Genomic DNA, 24,544 nt, shown 5'->3' with positions numbered 1-24,544 from the left:
TACAAGTCCTATGGAAAAAAAATATATGGCAAAGTTGTGGGTAATAAAAAGATCTACATCTTTTATTTTTGTACTCTTTTCACATAAATCTCCTCAAAATTTGCAAATAACCAAGATTTTGATTTTTTATTTTTGTCATTTACAAAAAAAAAATACCACGAAATTTGGTATACTCAATGATAGTTAAGTAACCAATTTCATTTATACGAAGAAAATGTTCATAATAATATTCATATTAGCTGATGTTTATAGTATTTTTATCAGATAGTGATTTAATAATCTACGCATCATGAACATTGGAACATTCAATTTCCTACAAAAGCTTCCTTTTAAACAAATTCTCACAGCACAATCGTAAATTAATTAAATCTACACTGGCCTTCAAAAGTAAGTATCACACTTTTAAAATTGGGATAACGTTTTAAGTTCACAAGATATACTTTCGAAATAAAAAGGACTCTAAAGAGAATTTAATTTTGCACATAAGAACTTTATAGTCGGTAACCTTCTTTTAAGAATTGGCTGAAAAAAACTTCAAAAACAAAACCATTCCTTTTTCAAAGTGGACGTTTCCGAATTATAATTTTACCATTCACATTTTTCTTTCTGTTTTAAATTTTTTTCCAGATCGATGGGTCTTGTTTTAAAAATGTATGCTAAAAAGCTTATAACATTTATTTATCATGCCTCTTTTAGTTGAAGAATGTGTTAGGATCATGGCTTTTCTGGAACTAGGCATCAGTATGCGTCGCACTGCAAGAATGGCGGGTGTGACGGTACGAACGGTCCAGAAGGTAAAGCGAAGGTACGAAGAGACTGGACACCATCTGAGGAGACCTTGTAATGGCAGACCCAGGTGTACCAGTGCCCGAGAAGATCGTTATATTATTTCCACTGTGTTATGAAATTGCCACCAAAATGCAGTTGAAGTCCAGCAACAGCTACTTCAGACCCGGAGGGACTACATTAGTGACAGTACAGTGAGAAGAAGACTTGAAACCCCGAAGACCAGCGAGTGGCCCGAAACTCGAGAGACAGCATCGAGTAGCGAGACTGCGATACGCCCGTGAACACATGCAGTGGAATGAAGAAGAATGGTCAAGAATTTTGTTTGCAGATGAGTCTCGATTCTACCTTTACACTTCTGATGGAAGGCGAAGTGTTTACAGGTGACCTGGTGAGTGATACCTTCAAGCCTGCATCTCAGAAAGAGTCCAATACGGTGGAGGCAGTGTACATGAATGGGCTGGCATATCTTCAGAAGGTCGCACAGAGCTAGTAGCCATAGAAAATGGCAGCCTCACTGGGCAAAGATATGCTCAAGAGATTCTCAATGAGTGATGAGAATGCAGGGCCGTATTAAGCAAATATGGGTGATGGATCGATGCTGATGCATGATAATGCCCGGCCACACACGGCTCATATCGTACAAGAGTATATTCAGGAGGTCTTTATCAGCGTGATGGCTTGGCCATCAAGAAGTCCTAATCTCAACCCGATTGAACACGCCTGGGATGAGCTTGGGAGGCTAGTTAGAAATCGCAGACCACTACCTACTACCCTCAGGGCACTAAAGGAGGCCTGGTAGAAGAATGGGAGAATATTCCCCAACATCGGCTCCGAAACCTAGTGTTCAGTATGCCAAACCGGCTCGAAGCTGTAAATAGAGCTCGAGGAGGCAATACCAGTTATTAAAAATTAAATAACATGTAATACATTTTACTTGAATTTTAAAAATGTCTATTTTCATTGTTTTATCTTTTTTAAGTTAAAATTGTTACTAATGTATAATTTTAGTTTCTAAGAATTAAAGCCTATAAAATTTGCAACAAAACGTTTTTAATCTTAAATCTCTACCTTCTATAGTTAAGAAAAAAATTCAATTTGAAAAGTGTGATACTTACTTTTGCAGGCCAGTGTATATTTAGATAAAAACATACGTTTTACACAAAAATGGGATGGTTAAAATTTCAACAAATGTTTCAACGGATTAAAAACATTTAAAATGAATTTATAAACGAAAATTTAATTCATATCCTCAGTCGTTTTATAAATTGTAACTTTTTAAGGATGCAGAAGTTAAGAGATATGAAATAATGAGGCAGGAGTTTAGGGTAGCTGACCAACTTGGTGGTAGTTGAGCCACGCTGGCTTTTCAAGAGCGGTCGAGCGTTGAGGGTAGGTGGAAATATTGTGATAACGTTACGGCGCTAGACACGCTGCATTCACTTGTAACGAGCAAGCATTTTAAAACACACTTCGTTTTTTAAAGTTAAGCTTCTAGAAACACTTTACGATAGCGGTAACAGTAGCGGTTAAGGACTATTAAGCTTAAAATTTAAAATGTATTTGAGAAAATAAATATGAACGTATTTCATTGGAAGTTCTAAAATAGTAGTTAGCACTAAGGGGTCCTAGACGAAATTAATTCTCTTATGTTACTTAATATAAAACAATTTGGCTTTACTAGGGGACATTCAACAATGGATGCAGGTGTTTAGCTAGCTAATCAAGAATATTTTTGATGCCTGGCAGTTTGCACCTGGTTTATTCTGTAATTTATGTAAGGCTTTTGATTGTGTTCAATATTCAACGCTGATCAGGAAGCTATGTTACTGTTTCATAAAAGAAACTGCGCTCGATCTTCTGAATTTCTATCTAAACAATATAATTCCAGAAGGTTAACGTGAATGGCGGGAGATTCTGGAACTCCTCTCAGTATGGGGTACCACAAGGGCCTGTTCTTGGACCGTTCTTCTTAATCTAAATCTAAATCTTCCTAATTTTTAGATATATATATACTCCACTTCACTACACTGATATTCAAAGTGATAAGAAACCAAGGTATGCATGGCGAAGTAAACGATATTCTATCTGATATCGTGTACTAAATGTAAAAATGTACTTGCGAGTGATTTATTAAATGAAGAGGTGATAAAACCGGTGGAATCGGCTAATAGATTTAGTTCTGCAGCATACACGGTTAAATAGATTAGACAATTAACTGAAATAGATACGGCGTGACTAGTTTGCTTTATTATTTTCATAGTATTATGTCCTATGGTATATTGCGGTGGCGTAACGCTGCCTAATAACATCTTTGTGTATAACGAATGCGAATAGCCCTCATCAGCTAGGGGGTATTCGCGTTATTTATAACCTAGGTCCTAAATAATTTGGAATTTTATATTCTCTGAGTGCTCTGCTTGTCGGTAAAAACTCATAACAATACTTATTTAAGTTTTACAAAGCTTCGCAATAACAAGTACTGTTATATTAGCCGCATTTATAAAATGAATGCAGTCTGGGATTCTAGAGGCTTTCAAGGTAAGGATCACCTCTTAGGTTTCTAATTATCTAGTTAATCTATATAACTGTGTAGGCTCCTGCGTTTTCGTTACAATTACTCTCTTTTGTGATATTGTAAAGTTTCTCTTTTTAAATATTACATTATTTTACTTGTCCTTTCATATTATATGAGCCTTATAAATCGAGACACTTCAGGCTTCAAGATTTTTTTGACTACTAGGCCTAAGCACTGCCCGTGATTTGCAAGTGTTCTGCAAACTATACAGTACATTTTGTTTCAACAATAATGACATTCAACAATAGAAACGCGAATGTAGCCATATCCCCTTATTTATTCCCTTGCGGGAAAAACCTATGCATACTTACCAGGATGCTAACTGGGCACTATCGCCTAAACAGGCACCTCACTGAATCGAAAAACCTTGCAGATTTTGCCTTCAGGTCGATAACACCTCTTCATCTCGTTTGCGATTGCAGGCCACTAATACATAAGCCTAACACCATCCTTGGTTACTACACAATGCTCCCAGGTGCTGGTTGTAATACTCGCGTTAAGAAGATACTGCGGTTTGTAAATGCAACAGGGCTTGATGCTATGAGCTATAAGTATGAGTGGCGAACACAATAGTTCAATTCATTCTATTTCGTTTTTTTTCCAAATTAGTTTAATATGTCAACATAGTATACCATCAAAGAAATACATTGAAGTTTGAACAGTTGAGTACCTATCGCTCGCATATCCTTATAATGTAACGCAATATTGTATTGAGAGGGTCCACGCTAAGTGTAGATACAGTACAAGTAGATCGTACTGGGATCGCGTTTATACGATATTTTGTTTTTTTTTTATGAGAAAGAGTGACTAGACGAGCAAAACGTTGTTATTATAAAATATTTAGGAACCAGAGGTGAAATTGAAATAGAAAAATTTGTTTCATTTTAAAAAAATTGGGTTAAAATAATAAAAGATTTCTAACATATTAATAAAGTTACCAATTTAAATTACAAAAATAGGTTGACTCTCCAGGCGGACAGAGGTCCCCATTATTATTATTCCCCATATTATATCCCCCACGAAATTCATCCCGAATGTTTTTTTTTGGAGAGGAGGAAAATACATTTACGTATTGAAGACCCCGAAATAGGGCCCATCGGACTCGACTCCCTACCGACTAAAAACCTCCTCTATGCTGTCAGCCCTGAAGGCTTTTACAGCGACGTGGGACGTTTTATAGGACGTGGGCCCTGGAGGCCGCAAAGACTACGCAACAACAATCGCGGGGCGTCTCATAAGGAGACTCGAACCTCGGACCGGCTGTGTGCTTGTGGGAAGGAGAAAAGATGATGATGAAGGTGAAATGTCCTGAATGAAGTGCGCACAGTCTTACCTATATAAGCTCGCCGACACCATCACTGCTTCTCATCGCTTCCATGATGACGTCTCCTGTCATCTCTTCTACAATGGCTCTTCCTATCATCACTATGTGTGTAGCAATATAGTCATTTCAATGCAGTACTACTTAGAACGGGCGCAAGAAACTCAGTGGGTGTTTTTTAAATAAAAATATGGGTTACAATGTAATATCGTACAATAAACATTTATAATTAAATAGCCTGAGGATGTTCGCTTCATTCCCAGTCTGTGGTATCATTAAGAAAATCATTTATGTTATTATAACCTGTACCACACAAACGCTTTTTAACAATTCTTTTAAATTCGTAACACATTTGTTTGTACATTTTGCATGGCATAACAAGTTTATGTTTGCGCCTCGTGTTAATATTATGATTGTCGCAGTTTCTAGCAAATTCTTTAATGTACTTATGAACATAGACAACATTATCAAGTATATATTGAGATGCAACACAGAATATTTTTAAGTCTTCAATTTTTTCTCTTAATGTTTCTTTAGGAATATGTGATAGGTTATAAATAGAAATTATTTTGATTTATAAGCTGTTGGGTCTCTTTCCCACTCACTGGGTAAGGTGCCTTTGCGATACATATTACTGCTTCATGGCATAAAACGGTGCCGGTGTGGTACCCCCCTAACTGGCATCCTGTTCATAGAAGATTGACACTAGCCCAGTGATCTCAGCAATTATATAGCACATAGGATCCAACCGTGGGTACCTCGATAAAAATTGTACAATATTATCTTTCGATGTAGTTACATCTTAGTACAAAATTTTTATTTTTACATGGCTTTATATTGAGCTCAACTTAACAAATATCCCTGTATATCATAACCCTTAAATTACCAGAATAGCTCCCATTATTAGCTGTGGTGATCACTTACTTGACTAAGTTCAAGAAAACTATACCCAGTATAAAATTTTCTTGCATTCTTTAGCGTTATAGGCTAGAGAAAGCATAAATGCAGTTACAAATATTTGGATGCCTAGTACATCTCAAACAAAGACCCATGCCTATTTCTTATATATATCAATGGGTATTTTATGACAAGTTATATTAATACGCGGGTGATTTCATAACAACTTGGCTAGTTTAAAAATCAATGTTTGGCAAACGAAACAGTAAGTTTTTATAAATCTCTGATATAAATATTTGTTTATATTTTTTTTTTCTGTGGCAACTCTAAGGCATAGGTAAACTTTGAACTTCTCCCAATTAAATTTAATAAAAATCATTGTTAAATCAGTTAACTAAGTGTTAATATCTAATTAATTAAGTAAAATATTTTATGAGAATCTTAGTCTATAAAATAAACAACAGTGTTATTGTGTTTTAAGTTTTATTACTTTAGTTTTTGTGCACCTACCTGTGATACGTACGTACGATCTAAGGCGTTTGATTGTGTTTAATATTCAACGCTGATCAGGAAGCTATACTACTATAGCATAAATGGAACTAAGCTCGATCTTCTGATTTCCTATCTGAACAATGTAATACAGAAGGTTAACGTGAATGGCAAGAGATCTTCTGGACTCCACTCAGTATTGGGGTACCACAAGGGTCTATTCTTGGACCGTTCCTCTTCCTTATCTACATAAATGATTTTCCTAACCTTATAGAAAAAAAAACATAACGTAGTATTGTTTGCGGATAAAACTTCACTGATATTTAAAGTAAAAAGAAGCCAAGTTATGTACGACGAAGTAAAACATATACTATCTTACATCGTCTGTATTTCCTGTGATAATTCACTTTGATATTCAACATCCTAATGAATAATTATCAGAACGCTGGATCCTAAATGTACCTGTTCTGCAATTTTACAAAGCTCAAATATAACACGTTCACAATTTTATATCTCAATAACATTATTTAATCCCCAACATAAAAGTCCTTATCGTATAACCCGACGTTATCGTTATCGTAAAGTGTTTCTAGAAGTTTAACTTTAAAAACGAAGTGTGTTTTAAAATGCTCGCTCGTTACAAACGAACGGAGCGTGCCGAGCGCCGTGACGTTATCACAATATTTCCACCTACCCTCAACGCTCGACCGCTCTTGAAAAGCCAGCGTGCCTCAACTACCACCAAGTTGGTCTGCTACGCTAAACTTCTACCTCATTATTTCACATCTCTTAACTACAACAAATTTAAAATGTTATTACATTTAAAACCGCTCAGTTCTTTAGTAACTAAAGTTGCGATTATAAATTCATTTGAAACGTTTTAAACGCGATGAAATATTTTGGAATATTTAATTATTACTTCCTTTCATTCATATACGTTTGTAATTTAGCAAGATTTTTAGATAAGCATCAATTCAATCTCAGTTTTTAGGGAAATCAAGTTTTGGTAGGCACTGAATATTCTGATTCTTATTGAATGTATAACAAGAAGTAAAATAATAATCATAATTTTTATATCTCTCGTTATAATATGTGCAATTGTTGAACTATTAATAATTTTTATTTTGTAACTAATCCTGACCTGACCAAAAAATGTCATGAAGCTCTTTAAACTATCATCAGTAACTAAATTACAATTCGTTCAATACAAATCATGTTATATTTTCATTAGAACCATCATCTCAAACCCATTGCCTTTAAAATGAGTTGGTTGGATGTGCCCCAGATTTAGTCTCACCATCCAAAATCCCCATTAATAATTATGAATAAGAAGTACTTCACAATAATCGATTACAAGTATCTGTTTATAATATTTCCAAGCTGTAATCATTGTTCAGTATCATAACAATGACTTCGTGCGACATTTCATTAGGATAGTTATTTAAGTTTGCGTGTCTCGATACGAACTGTATTCACGAATTAACAAAATGGCACGCCCCAAACTTTACCTATTTCTTCCTTTGTTTATTAAAACCGTAAAACAAAACTCGGATCAGGACACTCTCTTTTATTTGCAATTCGTTTTGTTGGTTTTATTCTTGTTTACATTTCGTGTCGTCCTGCGGAAAATATTATTGATGTCGAAATGATCTGGAGTAACGGCGATGAAAGGAATCGTGGCGTTTAATTTTATTACTGTATGTACTATAACTAGTTGTACAATAATAGTTCCTAAATTAATTTCAGAAATAGAAATAGAAATATGTACTTATATTGAAGTTATACTTCTTTAGGCGCATTATGAAAAAATTATGAGAGTGAAATATTTATTATTTTTAATCTTTAGTTTTAGTATATCATGTTGGCCGAGTGTGATAGTGAACTTTTCATGCAATCTTTGAATATTTTGCAATTGTAGGTTCCGTTGCGATATTTTCTACATTACAAATGAACGGTGGGGATCCAAAATCTGCTCATGAGAGGCCCAAACTTTCGTCACAAATTATTCAATCATATTATATTTGAAGCTTGTAACTACAGAGTACTTACCACCGATGTGTTTGCAAAATGAATATCAAATAATTTCAATAAATTAACTATTATCCTTAACAGTTTAAATATGAAAATGATGCACTTTCACTTTTTAATGGAAGAGGAGGACAAAGGAGGATACAAACCATCACCAGGTAATATATTATAACGATGGTCTATAGATACTCTCTTACAACAGCATGGGAATCAAAAGAGCGTAGCTGACCTTATAGTGCTTCGAATAAACGTACATAGAAGAAGTCAAAAACTGAAAACATTTTAGGCTGGATACACACTTTATGGTCGATCACGGTTCGTTCGCGGTCCAATCTTGGTCTTGTAAAATCTAATCATTAAACAATCATACTCAGTTCATGATACAGTCTTGAGCCGTCAATCATCGAAGTCGGATATATTTGACTCATTATTAATAATAAATAAACATTCATTCATTACCGTACTAAATTCTATTAATACTACTATTTACATACTGGTATAGACATCTTTATTACAAGATTAGAATTAACCTAAGTAATCAGTTTTTTTTATTATTCAATAGGAATTACATAATATCTTTCAAATGCATTTTTTCTTTTATCTGTTTGAGGATTGTTTTAATAATTTAACTTTCCCGTGTACATTTGATTTAATTGCTGCCTCAACGGGTAATAACTGAGTCAAATGGGAACAAAATGTGATTCATACTAATCGATACATGTCGTGATAAGTTCGATCTTGTTCAAACAAAATTTCTTCAAGACTAATCGCGACTGGAATAGGATTAGACCAGAACTTGACTGTTACGTATAATTTGAATTCATAGATTGTTTTCAATTTATAATATTATACCGAGATCGACCTTATAGTGTGTACCCAGCCTTATGTGGCGGACGAGAATAAAAACAGAGGTAATTTGGAGCGTTTTTGATTAGAAGTATAAAATATACACTGCCAAAACGAACAAGTATATTGGACTTTGATTCCCCATTGGGAAATTTTGATAATATATTTCATTCAAATGAAGTAACAGCAAAATCACAGCATATTAATAATCATATTCAGGGGCCCCTAGTAACTGCTAAGAGGAAATAAATATGATTTGAATCCCGGTCCCTTATTAACAGTTTTGAGTTTACATATTTAGTTTTAATTTTAGTTCGTTCAAATATATTAAGTAAACATTTATATTTTTGTTTAATTAAACCTTTTTAATCAGGTACTTTTCTCCATTCATTTCTTCATAATAGTCTCCAGTGGTTTTTGACGCAAAAGCCATGAGAGATCCTTTGACAAACCCGTTGATGGTTCCGGCGTGACAAATTTTAAGTTGCGATCCTTTTTCAACAGGAACTTTGGACGTAGATGCTGCAGTGTCATCGGTCCATGAACGGTTTACAGTATGGTTAGCATTAAGCCATGTTTCATCCATAAACACAATATTTTGCCAATTTTCAATTTCTTTCATTTTCCGTAAAAAACTATATCTTGCCATCACGATATCAAATCTTACCACCAATATTTTGCGTTTGTTACATTGTTTGTATCGAAATCCAACGCTCTTCAAATCTTCGTAAAAGAACTTTCCCCACCGAAGAACAAACCAGCTTCCTTCAGAGATTGCACTAACTTTTTTCTTGTTGGATACTCCTTCCATAAATAGTAGCCGTACACATGTCTGCGGATGGCATCGGCATCAAAGCTATCGATGCCTACGACTGGTTTTGCTCGTTTTCTCTTTTTTCGTGTGTGAAGTTTATTTTCTTCTGTGCCAGTCTCGCCATATTTTTCTTTAGTTATTCGTCTAACAGTTTGTTGTCCAATATTAAGCGCATATTATTCAAAAGAATTGTTGAAAAACGTTTGTGTGGTAAACAAATGACTTTCTTAATAATAACACAGATTGTGAGTGGAGCGACCGCTCTCAGGCTATTAAATAATAAGTTTAATTGTACAATATTATGTTGTAAACATATTTTTTCGATATATATATACCCGATAAATTTAACGGCTTATCAAAGAGAAATAAGACAGGCTCGAAACAATCACTTACACCAAAGTTCTGTAGGCAAGAACTTTGAGCTTTTATCCAGCGTAATTTATTGAACTTCTCAAAACATTTATCCCAAACGACTTCATCTCTCCTGTTTTATGGAACTGAAATCACTTCAGACTTGTCTATAGATCGTAACTTCGCGTGACTTTGGCAATCCTTTCTTCAAATTGTTTTACGCATATTTGTTTAATTTAAATTTACATTTATGTAGCCTTAAACTAGATGAATTGAATAATTTAACTGAACACATTTAACTGTCTGCATTTTTGTTGATACTTTTATATGTATGAGTCAATTATTGTGCCTTACACCTTTCGTGTATATAATAAACTTTAGCTGTTTGGGCCAAATAAGCCTAACGGCCTTTATGAATAGTGAAACAGTCACCGAATTAATTAATTTATTTATTAAGTAATTAAATATTGTGGGTGCATGAAGAGTAGCATTCCTTCTCTTTCCTACCTGCACCCTCTCCCTCCCTCTTACAGAGTAGCGCGAGCGCAGCTAATCGTTGCGTTCCGCGAGAAGAATTTGTATTGAACTTGTCAACGCCATGATAACTCCTTAATTCTTCACCTTACGTGAAATTTTAATTAAGTGTCTTGTGATCTCTAGTTTTATTATTATTGAATTCAGGAAGAAACAGTGGCCACTCAAAGAAAACGCCTGTAAACTAAAGAGGGAAATTCGCGACCCGGCACATGATGGAAGAATCGCTGCTGCATTGGTAAGTCCTCCTCTCTTGCTTCCTTACACTGGCCTCCTAATTAAAAATCTTCACCCAGAACCAACGCATACAATAAAAATGCTGTAGGTAAGAGAATTCTAATAAAAGTGCACCTTATTGCTGTCTGCTAAGGTTTAGTTTCTATTAGAATTTGTAATAGGTCCTGACCGGACCTGTTGCTCCGCGATACATTATTATTGTTTTCTTCGTGGTGGAATGCGTTCATCCTTTGAATATTGCCCAAACGTCGAAATATTTATTTTTCATATTGTTTATTAATGGTGTAAGGGTTCCTTCGAACATAAATTGAGATGTAGAAACAAAAATTGCATGTAAATTCCCAAGTGTGTGTGGTGTCGCACCAGAATAGCACCACCCCACCTCCTCCCGTGGGTGTCGTAAGAGGCGAGTACTAAGAGATTCAAAAAATGGAGGATGGGCAGCAGCATCCTTCCGAGAACCACCAACACCCACTGCGATCGCCAACCCGTGTACCAAGCGTGGCGATTATGGCAGAAAACGCCCCAAAAATAAAAAAGGACACTGATATGCCCCGGCCCTCAGTCCCCGGCGGCCCCGCTCGTGGTGGCCACGGTAGCAGCCACATAAGCCCTGGGTTCGGAATCGCTACCACCGACGATGACCATTGGCCCTGGCAACATAATTTCAATACACTGCGGACTGACGAGAAGTTGGAGGAACTGAAAGAAGTTTTAAGCAGACTACGATGGGGTGTCATGGGGTTATCTGAGATCCGAAGACAGAGTGAGGACTCGGTAATCCTGAATTCCGGACACCTTCTCTACTTCCGGGAGGGCGACCAACTGTGCCAAGGTGGTGTCGGGTTCCTCGTGCACAAGTCTCCCGTCAGCAACGAAACTGAGGTGGAGAGCGTGTCGAATAGGGTAGCGTACCTATTCTCAGAATTACTCAACGGTATTCGCTGAAGGTCTTTAACGCAAAGCTGGCCAAACGTAGCGGCGATGAGTTGAGAGTGGGGAAATTCGGTTATGGAAATCGGAACGCCCGAGGCCAGATGCTGGCTGACTTCATGGAGAAGGAGGATCTCTATATGATGAACTGCTTCTTCATGAAGCAAGAACAACGCAAATGGACTTGGATCAGCCCCGATGGTGCTACCAAAAATGAGAAAGACTTCAACATGTCGACCAAAAGACATATATTCAATGATGTCTCTGTGATAAACTCAGTGAAAACTGGCAGTGATCACCGCATAGTAAGAGGCACATTAAATATTAATCCAAAACTGGAGCGGTCTCCACTGGTGAAGTCTACGCTCCGGCCTGCACCCATCCAGATCCAAAACCCGGAAAACTTTCAACTCAAATTGCAAAACCGCTTCGAATGCCTCGGTGAATGCGTTGACGTGGACGAGTTTAATAATACGTTCGTGGCAGCTGTTCAAACGGCAAGGTCTAAGTTCTTTAAGGCCAGCCGTTAAAAAAGATCCGGAAAAATCTCAGATTCTACCCTCAAATTGATGGATGTAAGACGCCAAATGGCCCTTCAGTCACCGCACGATGCATCCCAGTATAGGCAGCTAAATAGACAAATCTCCAAGTCATTGATCGCGATATACGCCGCTATAACACAGATTTTGTGAAGGCAGCCATAGATCGTAACAAAGCCTCCAAAGTATTCGCACGAGATTTGTCTATTGGGCAGAGCCAACTGACGAGGCTACAGACCGGCGACGGCAGGGTCGTTTCATCTAAGCCCAAACTTTTGAGGGAGGTCGAGAAGTTCTACGGACAGATATATACGACTGCAGGGGCACCTCTTAAAGGCTGAAGACCCAAGAGCCAAACTTACCCGACACAATACCGAAGATATCCCAGACGTCAGCCTGTACGAGATTAGTATGGCCCTAAAACAGTTTAAAAACAACAAGGTGCCGGGTGATGATGGAATTACAGCCGAGCTTCTGAGAGCTAATGGTACTCTTGTGCTGAAGATTCTACAGGAGCTATTCAATTCCGTCATCCTTGAGGGCAATACGCCACAAGCATGGCACAGAGGTATTGTGGCGCTATTCTTCAAAAAGGGCGATAAAACGCTTTTGAAGAACTATAGGCGCATATCACTTCTGAGCCATCAGGATCATTTCTCGAAGCCTATCCGACTGCAGCGGGGAGTCAGTCAAGGCGATGTTATACCGCCGAAACTGTTCACTGCTGCATTGGAAGATGTCTTTAAGCTTCTGGACTGGAACGGGCTGGTCATCAATATCAACGGCGAATACATCACTCACCTTCGATTTGCAGACGATATCGTAATAATGGTAGAGACCATGGAAGACTTAAGCCCTATGCTCGATGGCGTCAGTACAGCTTCCCAAGAAGTAGGTCTCAATATGAACATAAACAAGACGAAAATCATGTCTAATGCCCATGTCGCACCTACTCCCGTAACAGTTGGGAACTGTACTCTCGAAATTGTTAACGAGTACTTCTACCTTGGACAAATAATCCAGTTGGATAGGTCCAATTTCGGGAAAGAGGTCACTCGTTGACTCCAACTCAGATGGGCAGCGTTCGGGAAGCTCCGTAAAATCTTCTCGTCCAAAATACGAATAAGACGAAGGATTTTAACCAATGTGTGTTGCCAGTGATGACATACGGAACACAGGCGTGGTCGCTAACTATGGGCCTTATGTGGAAGCTAACTGTTGCTGAGCGGGCAATGGAGAGGGCTACGCTCGGAGTATGCCTGCGAGATCTAATCAGAAATGAGGATTGATTTGAGATTTGAGGAAATGATTGCGATACTGAAGTGGCAGTGGGCAGGGCACATAGCTTAGCGGACAGATGGCCGTTGGGGCAGGGCGGTCCTCGAATAGCGACCACGTATCGGAAGGCGTAGTGTTGTAGGCCCCCCACAAAATAGACCAACGATCTGGTCAACAACGCCGGAGTAGGATGGATGAGGGCAGCGCAGGACCGATCGTCATGGCGATATTTGGGGGAGGCCTTTACCAGCAGTGGACGTCTTCCAGCTAAAATGATGATGATGATGATGATGAAATGTTACGTCAATTAGATAACACTTATACAACAAAACTCACAAGACGTGTAGGTTATAACCATGTTACAACCCCTTAAAACTCTTAAGAGGGTGGAATATACTATTTATAAAATATGGTATTTTATTACTATTATATAAAGTCAAGTCAAATAATTAATTCAAAGAATTTCAATTCACATAATATTATCTTTTTCGAAGCCGCAAAAATCAAATAAAAATTTTAATTAATAGAAATACGATGCGAGATTAATTCAGAAATGAGGAGATCCGTAGGAGAACCAAAGTCACCGACATAGCCCAAATGATTGCGAAAGTGAAGTGGCACTGGGCAGACCACATAGATCACCGGACAGTTGATGGCCGATGGGGCAGAAAAGTCCTCGAATCGATACTATGTACCAGAAGACGCAGTGTTGGAAGGCCCCCCACAAGATGGACCGATGATCTGGTCAAGATCGGAATACGGTGGATGAGTCGTCGTGGAGATCTTTGGAGGAGGCCTTTGTCCAGCAGTGGACGTCTTCCGGCTGATGATGATGAATAGACATACATCCGTTTATGATAGAAAATTACCAGACTAGCAACACATTTCCATATGCATTGTGTAGGCCGTTTAGGATTCTTGAAAAATACTAAATTATAAATTTCACTGCGAAAAAATTCCAAATTGCAATATTAAGTTTCCAAACGAAAATTTCAGAAGCCTACATAGTTATTGCTTAAGAGGCGATCCTTACCTTAAGAGCCTCTAGAATCCCAGACTGCGTTCATTTTGTAGATGCGGCTAATACAACAGTACTTGTTATTGCGAAGCACTGTAAAAACTTAAATAAGTATTCTAAAGAGTTCTTACCGACAAGCAAAGCTCTCAGAAAATATACATTTTCAAGTGCTTATAAGAACCTGCTTCAGATGTAGCTAAATAATCAGAAATATTTTTTCTTACAATTTAAATTTACTTTATACTCTCTGTGCTCGTGACTTTGTTGATATAGATAAGGGTGATCTAAAACAGCCTTAATGTTGTTCTAGGCTACGCTGAAGGCATTAGAGAAAGTTTCGTAAAAGTTTGTCGAATAGCCCGTACAGTGATAAGCCCGTACAAAAAACAGATATACAGACAGTCAGACAGACGCACAATTTTTTGAAATTTGTATATGTGTGTTCATGTACAATCGGATTTTAGCAAAAATATCCAATGTTGAGGCACTTTGACTGTACACTTTTATTATAGTATAGATATACAAATAAATTTATAAGCAGAATTTATGAACGATGCTGTACTCGAACCCGCGCCTCTCGTTTTGCGTCCCAGCCGCTCTAACAATTAAACCAACCGTCCACATGCGGTATAATACGTAAATCTTGGTAAGTTTGTTCAACTCTGGGCCTGTGGCTCTATCTACAATATCTCCTTTACAGCCAATAACCTGCTCAACCCCAAAAATTGGATACCCCCATATTCGGAAATTGATGTGAGATGTCGCTCGTTCAAATCCAAATAATTTGTAATTTTAAAGTGATATCCCTCAATTGTTGGATTGAATAAATTCCAAATTGTTTAGATGTGTAGTATAAGTTCAATAAGTATGAAAAGGCTCTGTAATATTTTTCTTTGCCATGATTGGTACGCTAAGGGTAGGCGGACTGACACTTAGCATAAGCTCACACACTTTTTCATTCTTCTAGTGCAGTATTGGTTACCAGGAAATCATTTCCTTCTAGCGTATTGATGATTTATACAACTGTGACAAAAAAATGTGAGCTCATCTTTAACTTCAGTGTTCATGAGATGGCAAGTTCGTTTAGCAGAGATAAGCCTACGTGTGGTGGCTCTCTTGTACTTATAAGTAAATCATTTAGCCGTAAAGATATTGTGGGCCTCTCTGTTGACCATTGAATTAGCCTGTGAAGAGCTCGAGCGCACCATTATTGTAAGTATGCAGATGCAGTAAATGAGTTATTTGAAACTGTATTGGAGGAGGTTACCAATTATTAACCCAGTCAATAATAAACAAACTGTGATTCTCAGTTAATAATAAACAAACTGCGATCAGACCACTTTGCAACAATTAAAAATTATACGTTTGTTCCTGTGAATAATAGGCGAATGAAGTAAAACTCTCAAGGGGATCATTCAAATATAAAATGTATTTTAAAATATTTAAAACAGAGTTTGCTTCTGTATTCACTTGTAAGACAGTCAACTTGGTCTCTTGTCATTTAATGTTCATTGGGCAACAGCTGGCATTCATAGGAGTAGAGAACGACTTAATGAACTATATATATAGCAAAAGATCATTATGATGATGCATCTATTCTCGCGTATGTTAACTAATACTCTTCATTATTTAAAAGTGTTTATTCTATTGCAAAGTATATGCATATAATACAAAAAAAAATTATTAAAAAATGCATCAACTAAAATTAAGATGACTTGGAATATTCTAGTAAGCTGGGAAAGTGAAACACCGCAACTTTGATTATAATCTATCAATAAACGATACAATAATTCAATCTCAGCAATAAATTGCTTCTGCTTTTGAGAAAGTTTTTCCTTAAATTCCAGTTTCTATTACACTCTTGTCTCCTCCACAAGTGTTGCTGAGTCACTTCTTCTGAAAAATGTTAGATAATGCTAACAAATTTTTAATGTCAGTTTTATTATCCCTAGGAAAATAATAAATACTTAAAAATCTCTAGATATGTAAAAAATGCTGATGATATGGGGCATTTCTGTTAAAATAATAATTTAAATAATATTGATGTCATAACACAAGACCTTACAATTGTCTTTAATAATGGTGTCCATGGCGTGTTTCCCGACTTTCTGAAACATAGTAAAATTACATCAATATTTAAGTCGCGATGCACTTATGACCCAAATAACTATCGTCCTAAGTAAAAAATTTGAAAACACAGTTTTAAAGCCAAATGCTTATTTACTGTAACTCTCATAAGTTACTTCATATGAAACAATTTAGAACTTTACTAGGGGACGCTCAACAACGGATGCAGGTGTTGAAATAATCAAGATATTTTTGATGCAGGTGCAGGTGTTGAAATAATCTCGATATTTTTGATGCCTGGGAGAAATCGCAGATTGCACTTGGTATCTTCTGTGATTTATCTAAGGCGTTTGATTGTGTTTAATATTCAACGCTGATCAGGAAGCTATACTACTATAGCATAAATGGAACTAAGCTCGATCTTCTGATTTCCTATCTGAACAATGTAATACAGAAGGTTAACGTGAATGGCAAGAGATCTTCTGGACTCCTCTCAGTATTGGGGTACCACAAGGGTCTATTCTTGGACCGTTCCTCTTCCTTATCTACATAAATGATTTTCCTAACCTTATAGAAAAAAAACATAAGGTAGTATTGTTTGCGGATAACACTTCACTGATATTTAAAGTAAAAAGAAACCAAGTTATGTACGACGAAGTAAAACATATACTATCTTACATCGTGTACTGATTAAGCGCTAATAACCTAAATAACAAGACATCGAAATAATTAAAATAATAAATATACCGAAACATATAAATTTACCGTACCGAATATCAAAAATGTAGATGCAAGTGTTTTGTTAAACGGAGAGATCATAAAATCGGTGGAATCTGCTTTATTTCTTGGCATTACTCTGGATTCCTAATTACAATGGGATCCCCATAATAAAGGAATGGAAATTCTGCAGCATACGCCCTTAAAAAGATTGGACAATTAACATAGATTACTTTATTTATTTCACAGTATTATGTCCTATGTTATATTGCTATGAGCTAACACTGCAGATATTAATACAATATTTGTGCTGCTGAAGAGGGCTATTCGCGCTATTTATAAGCTTACCATCTTGACTTTTGCTTCTCAATATATTCCTGATAATGCTATGTATATAGATAGGTGGTGAATTTGCTAGAAACTGTCATAACCATAATGTTATCACCAGGTACAGACTAACAGACATAAAGCTATAATGCAATAGACATCTCTGCTTAGTCGAGTTAGTAAGTATTTATTGGGGGCGATGTATAGTTTTACAAAAAGATCTTAGAAACAAAACGTTTATGTGGCAAAGGTTACTATAACATAAATGACTTTCTTAATATTACCACAGATTGGGAATGGAGCGACCGCCCTCAGGCTATTAAATAATAAGTTTAATTGTACGATGTTACTTTGTAACCATATTTTTATAAAAGAAAAAGAAGCCCTCTGAGTTTGTTGCGCCCGCTTTTCTCAGGTCTGAGGCATACTTTTTGGAATGGGTAGTTTTTGACTTTCAATAAATCTCTTCCTGTTTTGTTATCAAATCCTATTTTGATTAAAAATAATTCATATTGAAATTGTAAGCACATTAAGTTTAACATAGACGCAATTAAACAAAGCGAAAGTAAAAGTTAAATTTAAAAAATGATATTTATGTGTCTGTATTTCCTGTGATAATTCACTTTGATATTCAACATCCTAATGAATAATTATCAGAACGCTGGATCCTAAATGTACCTGTTCTGCAATTTTACAAAGCTCAAATATAACACGTTCACAATTTTCTATCTCAATAACATTATTTAATCCCCAACATAAAAGTCCATATCGTATAACCCGACGTTATCGTTATCGTAAAGTGTTTCTAGAAGTTTAACTTTAAAAACGAAGTGTGTTTTAAAATGCTCGCTCGTTACAAACGAACGGAGCGTGCCGAGTGCCGTGACGTTATCACAATATTTCCACCTACCCTCAACGCTCGGCCGCTCTTGAAAAGCCAGCGTGCCTCAACCACCACTAAGTTGGTCTGCTACGCTAAACTTCTACCTCATTATTTCACATCTCTTAACTACAACAAATTTAAGATGTTATTACATTTAAAACCGCTCAGTTCTTTAGTAACTAAAGTTGCGATTATAAATTCGTTTGAAACGTTTTAAACGCGATGAAATATTTTGGAATATTTAATTATTACTTCCTTTCATTCATATACGTTTGTAATTTAGCAAGATTTTTAGATAAGCATCAATTCAATCTCATTTTTTAGGGAAATCAAGTTTTGGTACGCACTGAATATTCTGATTCTTATTGAATGTATAACAAGAAGTAAAATAATAATCATAATTTTTACATCTCTCGTTATAATATGTGCAATTGTTGAACTATTAATAATTCATATTTTGTAACTAATCCTGACCTGACCAAAAAATTTCATGAAGCTCTTTAAACTATCATCAGTAACTAAATTACAATTCGTTCAATACAAATCATGTTATATTTTTATTAGAACCAAAGACATAGTTATCATCAATATTTTAGACTAAGCCATAAGATTATGCAAATCATTTTGATTAAAAATAAATAAAAACATTATTTAGAGAATTAATTGGAGATTCAAGAAAAGTAGTGCAACGGAAATCTATTGTCTTAAAAATAAAATTGATGTTAGTAAACGTTTGAATAACTTTTAATACAATACTAACATGGGGTATAATTGAGAATTATATTGCTCTTAAAACTCTAGAGAAACAGTGGCAGAACAATGTTTTAAATATATAATATATACAAATTACGCGACACGTTGTTTGTCCCGGTGGACTCCTAAACTAATGAACGGATTTAAATGGGGATTACTTCATGAAGTGCAGTTTAGTCCAACATGAGAGATTGGATACTTTTTATTTCGATTTGACATATTTTCTACGAGAGAATTTATTGACGCACGGTTTGACAGTTCCACTGTGAAACAATTTCATTATAACAACAGGGAGCATTTTTTACGAAATCATTCTTGATGTTTTGAAATATTGGCAAATTCCTATAAAACAATATTTTTTTTATTATCTACAGAATATTATATAATCTGTCGGGTCAGCTAGTATGCCTACATATATTACGTGACACGTTGTTTGTCCGCGATGGACTCCTAAACTAATGAACGGATTTCAATGGTGATTACTTCATGGATTGCAGTTTTATCCAAGTTGAGAGAGTTCGGTTTCACAGCTTTGCTGTGAAACAATTTCATTGTTACAACAGGTAGCATATTTTACGAAATATTTCTAGATGTTATGAAATATTATTGACAAATTCATAAAAAACTGTATTTTATATATTATGTACAGAACAACGTCTGTCGGGTCAGCTAGTATATATATATTAAACTGTTAAATAGGCCATAAGATTAAGATTTAAAAAAAGTACTTTTATCATACAAAGAATTAAAATATACAACGCAGTAATAAAGAGATATCCTTGCTGACAATCACATCAAGATTTGTAGAGTCAGCCGATCTCTATACATAGGCTATATCCTTGGGATAGTAACATATCGTTACATAGCCATATCGCCTAAGCTTCATTCAATTCACATAAAATAAAGAATAAAAGGCATGGGTACAGAAATTTTCACAAAGATCTATTCCTAGTAACAATATTTATGGCAAGACAAAATTTTTGGGAGGTCCTTGTTTTTCAAAACGAAGGAAATAAAAGCCTGTTTGTCTATTCAATAATATATGGGTCCCACAATATGTGGGATGGGCAAATAGTGATAATCTGTGTTATATTCTTTTTCCAATTACTGATGTTTTCGTTAAAGTAACTACATGGACACGTAACATGTCCGAAGGCGTTTATTTGGAACAAAAAGAGTGAGCACTTCCGTTCACGAACAAAAGGAAAATTCAATAAGAAAGAATCCTTCGTGATTTACAACCACTATTTCCTCGTTAAGACTTCGAATTCCTCAAGGTGTGTTTTTGCCTTTATAAAATAAGCAACATTTAATGGCATTTTGATTCGACAGGACTTAATTTTTGTGTTCAAACTGATTCACTTTACGAGGTTTATAATATTTTAGCTTTCTATTATGAGTGTACATTAAGAAATGTTGTTTTTGTTAATTCATCTTTTATTATTAAAATGTTTAGTTTTCCATACCAGTGGGTAATTTTCAAGTATTCGAATTAAAAAAAAACGAGTAGATTAAGTTATTTATTAATATGGCTTTACTCACGTTTTATCGGTGTCGGTACCGACTAGTTTCGGACCATTCGGAGGTCCTTGATCATGGTGAGTGTGGTGGGTACGCGTAACGTCCCACTTCTTACTGCGAACTTGGGCTCGTAGTGCGCGGCTGGACAGGGCGCTGGGTTTGCCGGTGGTGATGACGAGCACGGTATCACTGACACTGTGTCACTATTGGTGTCCACGGGTGCACAAAATGTACTCAGAATGTTCACTATGTGATCATCGGCACTATGGGTCTTATTGCGAGACGCGTTTTGTAACACTGGTTTCCAAGTTGGTGGTAGATAACACGTGATTAAAGCCGTATTAATAAATAATTTAATAATGACTCACGAAAGTTTTAATAATTTAAGTAGATTAACTGTTGTCACACATCGCAAACACTCTGGTTGCAACTCTAATGGTCAACAATCTTGTAATCAATCTAAAGAGTAATCTCCAATTTTATTCATGCTGGTAGCGCCGGTCTTACTATTGTATTTTTTATATATTTGACGTCATAAAACTCAATAGAATATGAGACATATTAGGCGTCATTCGCAAAAATACTCTTGTTCTCGTCTAGTTCTTCAATGCGTAGTTCCTTTACGAGTAAAGCAGATGAACCACATGTTCCTTCTTAAAATTCATCGTCTGTTCCATAGACATCCTCTAATGCCTCCTCTAATATTCTAATACTCGTAACAATTCACCTACAAAATTTATTGAATTAGACGTTATTTTGTGGAAATCTATAGTTATTCAAATGTTGTGAGCATTCTAGAATATAAATTCTGTTTATCTATACCCATGCTTTAAATCGTCTATTAAAGATTCTAAAATAGTTAGCTTATTACCAACATTGAAGCACCCAATGTCCAATAACCATAACATCATCCAAACGAGTGTTGTTATGAAATTCAGTACAACATTACATCATCCGTTTTCATTACAACACTCGATTGGATGATGTAATAATTACAAGGACTGGCTTTTTTAATGTTAGCAGTAAGCTAACTATTTTAGAATCTGTTATATGATTCATATTATGGGTGTAGATAAAGTCATGTATGCAACTGTTGATAATTAGGTATTAAAACTCATGTGATACTTTTAACCCACATTCGTGTTTTGATACCCCTTATTACACAGTTGCAAAAATAACTATAAGATTCTCGTCTCCGATTGAGTCTCGTGCCAGAGTTTGGCGAGTCAATATCTCCTGAGGATGCCCCGTGTAGAGGCGAAACACGTGTCGAATTGATTAACGACTAATATTAGCGGAATTTACACTCAAGAAGGCTCACAACATTTGAATAATTCACCTAGTGTAAATTTACATAGTTTCCGAAGTAACTGTTTCAGTCGAATTATGTTTCTTTTACCAATGCAGTACTTTTTGACAACTGACGTATTGTCTTTACTCTCTAAAATGGTACTGTCTTAAATTGAACTAATATCATGTAAACATCACTAAAAGGCATAAAAGCCATTTATTTTCTCAAAATTGATTCCTTTAGAATTCTTTTTGATGTCATTTCTAATATACTAGACAATACTACCGCTTCGGAAACAAATAGCGCTCTAAGAGAGAAGAAGCGGCGCAAGAAACACTCCTAGCATGCTACAGGATAGAAATAACAGTAATACAGATTTACTATCCTAGCTTTGAAGAACTGATCTCGTTTATCTTGGGTTATTAATTACTAAAAAGTTTTTTTATGAAATTAAGGGACGAGATGAGCAAGACAATCAGCTGATGGTAATTGATACGTCTTGCTCATTACAATGCAGTGCCGCTCAGGATTCTTGAAAAACCCAAAAATTCTGAGCGGCACTACAATTACGCTCATCACGTTGAGACAACATGTTAAGTCTCATTTGCCCAGTAATATCACTACCTACGGCACCCTTCAGACCGAAACACAGTAATGTTTACACATTACTGCTTCACGGCAGAAATAGGCACCGTTGTGGTACCCTTAAACTAGCCGGCATCCTGTGCAAAGGAGCCTCCCACTGAGTACCTACAATTTCTGAAACAATTCATCTGAAACCCTGTGCGAGCGCTATTTTAGTAAATCAGTCTATCAAAACAAATAAAGGATTTAGTTGTAACTACTTTTAATTTCCACATTAAATTGGTTAATGTGCCTGGTCGTAAGAATTTCCCGACAACAATAGATGACAAATGTTGTAAAGAGCTTGGCACCCTCAGTGAAGGATAGATCCTCTCATGCTTATGATTAATGCATTCTTCGTTTGTTACAGACACATTCGTATCACAGGACGTGTTCGTACTAATAAATACTTTTCAAATCTTCTTTAACTAATAATATTTTTACATGTCCTTCGTGAAAGTCTCTAAACTTTTGAAAATTGAATCTAAGATAAATAACTAATAATACTGTTTTAGGGACTACGCGCACTTATTCAGCTCTTTTCAGCTTTTGTCCATAGAGAACAACAATTTTGTATGGAGATGTCATGTCAGAGAGAGACACGTCGATTCAGCTTTCCGCGTCCATTCTGCTTTCGCGGCAAACTAGCATAAAATGAGGATAAATGTGTTTTTATTATGCGAATGCTATAGAGAGCGTTCGGCGCTGTTCGCCGTCGAATGCGGCGGAACAGCTCTTTACAGGGATGGTTCGCGACTCCTTGTCGACAAGTTGCGACCTGTATTGTTCCTGCATTGATTTGACGTAATCATTATGCACGCAAAAATTAAGGAGTGCAGACGTGATTTGAAGTTATTATTCTCATTCTTACGACCCGTCCGCGGCTGATAGAAGCAGAGCTGTATAAGTGTGACCAAAATCATTCAGCGAAACGCGAACGGAGCTGAATAAGTGCGCTTAGTCCCTTATACCGTAACTTAAATTCGTTGCACTTTACCTACAGAAAAACCTATATCCGGATTGAAGAATATTATTGAAGAGTATATTATGGTTTAAACACAGGCCAAATTTTTATTGCGAAGTTTGACCTACATGTTTATTATGACCGTAGGAAAATGACCTGGTGGTCCACGATTCAATTTTGTCGATAGTACCGCATATAAATGAATTTTCTAATTAACATCATAAACAAACAAAACCTTATTAGCTGACCCGGCAGATGCTGTTCTGTAGATAATAAATAAAATTCTGTTTTTTATGAATTTGTCAATAATATTTCATAACATTAAGAATTATTTCGTAAAACATGCTCCCTGTTGTTATAATGAAATTGTTTCACAGCAAACACGAACTGTCAAACCGTGCGTCAATACATTCTCTCATAGAAAATATGTCCATACAAAACAAATATTGGAAATAAACTGTCATATCTCTCAAGTTGGACTAAACTGCACTCCATGAAGTAATTCCCATTTAAATCCGTTCATTAGTTTAGTTGGAAGCAAACATCAAGACACTGGATTTATATATAATAAGATTATAATCGCTCTGTTATTACAATTATTTTATCAAAAATATGTACAGGTTATTGAGAGAAAATACAATTCTCCACTAACAGATAATGAACATAACTCAATACTCGAGAGCACTGAACTTGGTATTGTTGATCGCTTGGATCAACCAAATAAGGGTAGGCACCCTGTGGAGTGCAT

At 36.1% G+C, this 24,544-nt stretch overlaps 1 pseudogene; it reads left to right on the top strand.

Annotated features, from left to right (window-relative positions):
* Positions 1-11,430: 11,430 nt before the first annotated feature.
* Positions 11,431-24,544, top strand: part of LOC126976553 (uncharacterized) — a 138,579-nt pseudogene continuing 125,465 nt past the window's right edge.

Source organism: Leptidea sinapis, chromosome 41, assembly GCF_905404315.1.
Source record: "Leptidea sinapis chromosome 41, ilLepSina1.1, whole genome shotgun sequence".
Classification (NCBI taxonomy): Eukaryota; Metazoa; Arthropoda; class Insecta; order Lepidoptera; family Pieridae; genus Leptidea; species Leptidea sinapis.
This window is presented reverse-complemented; position numbering and strand designations above follow the sequence as displayed.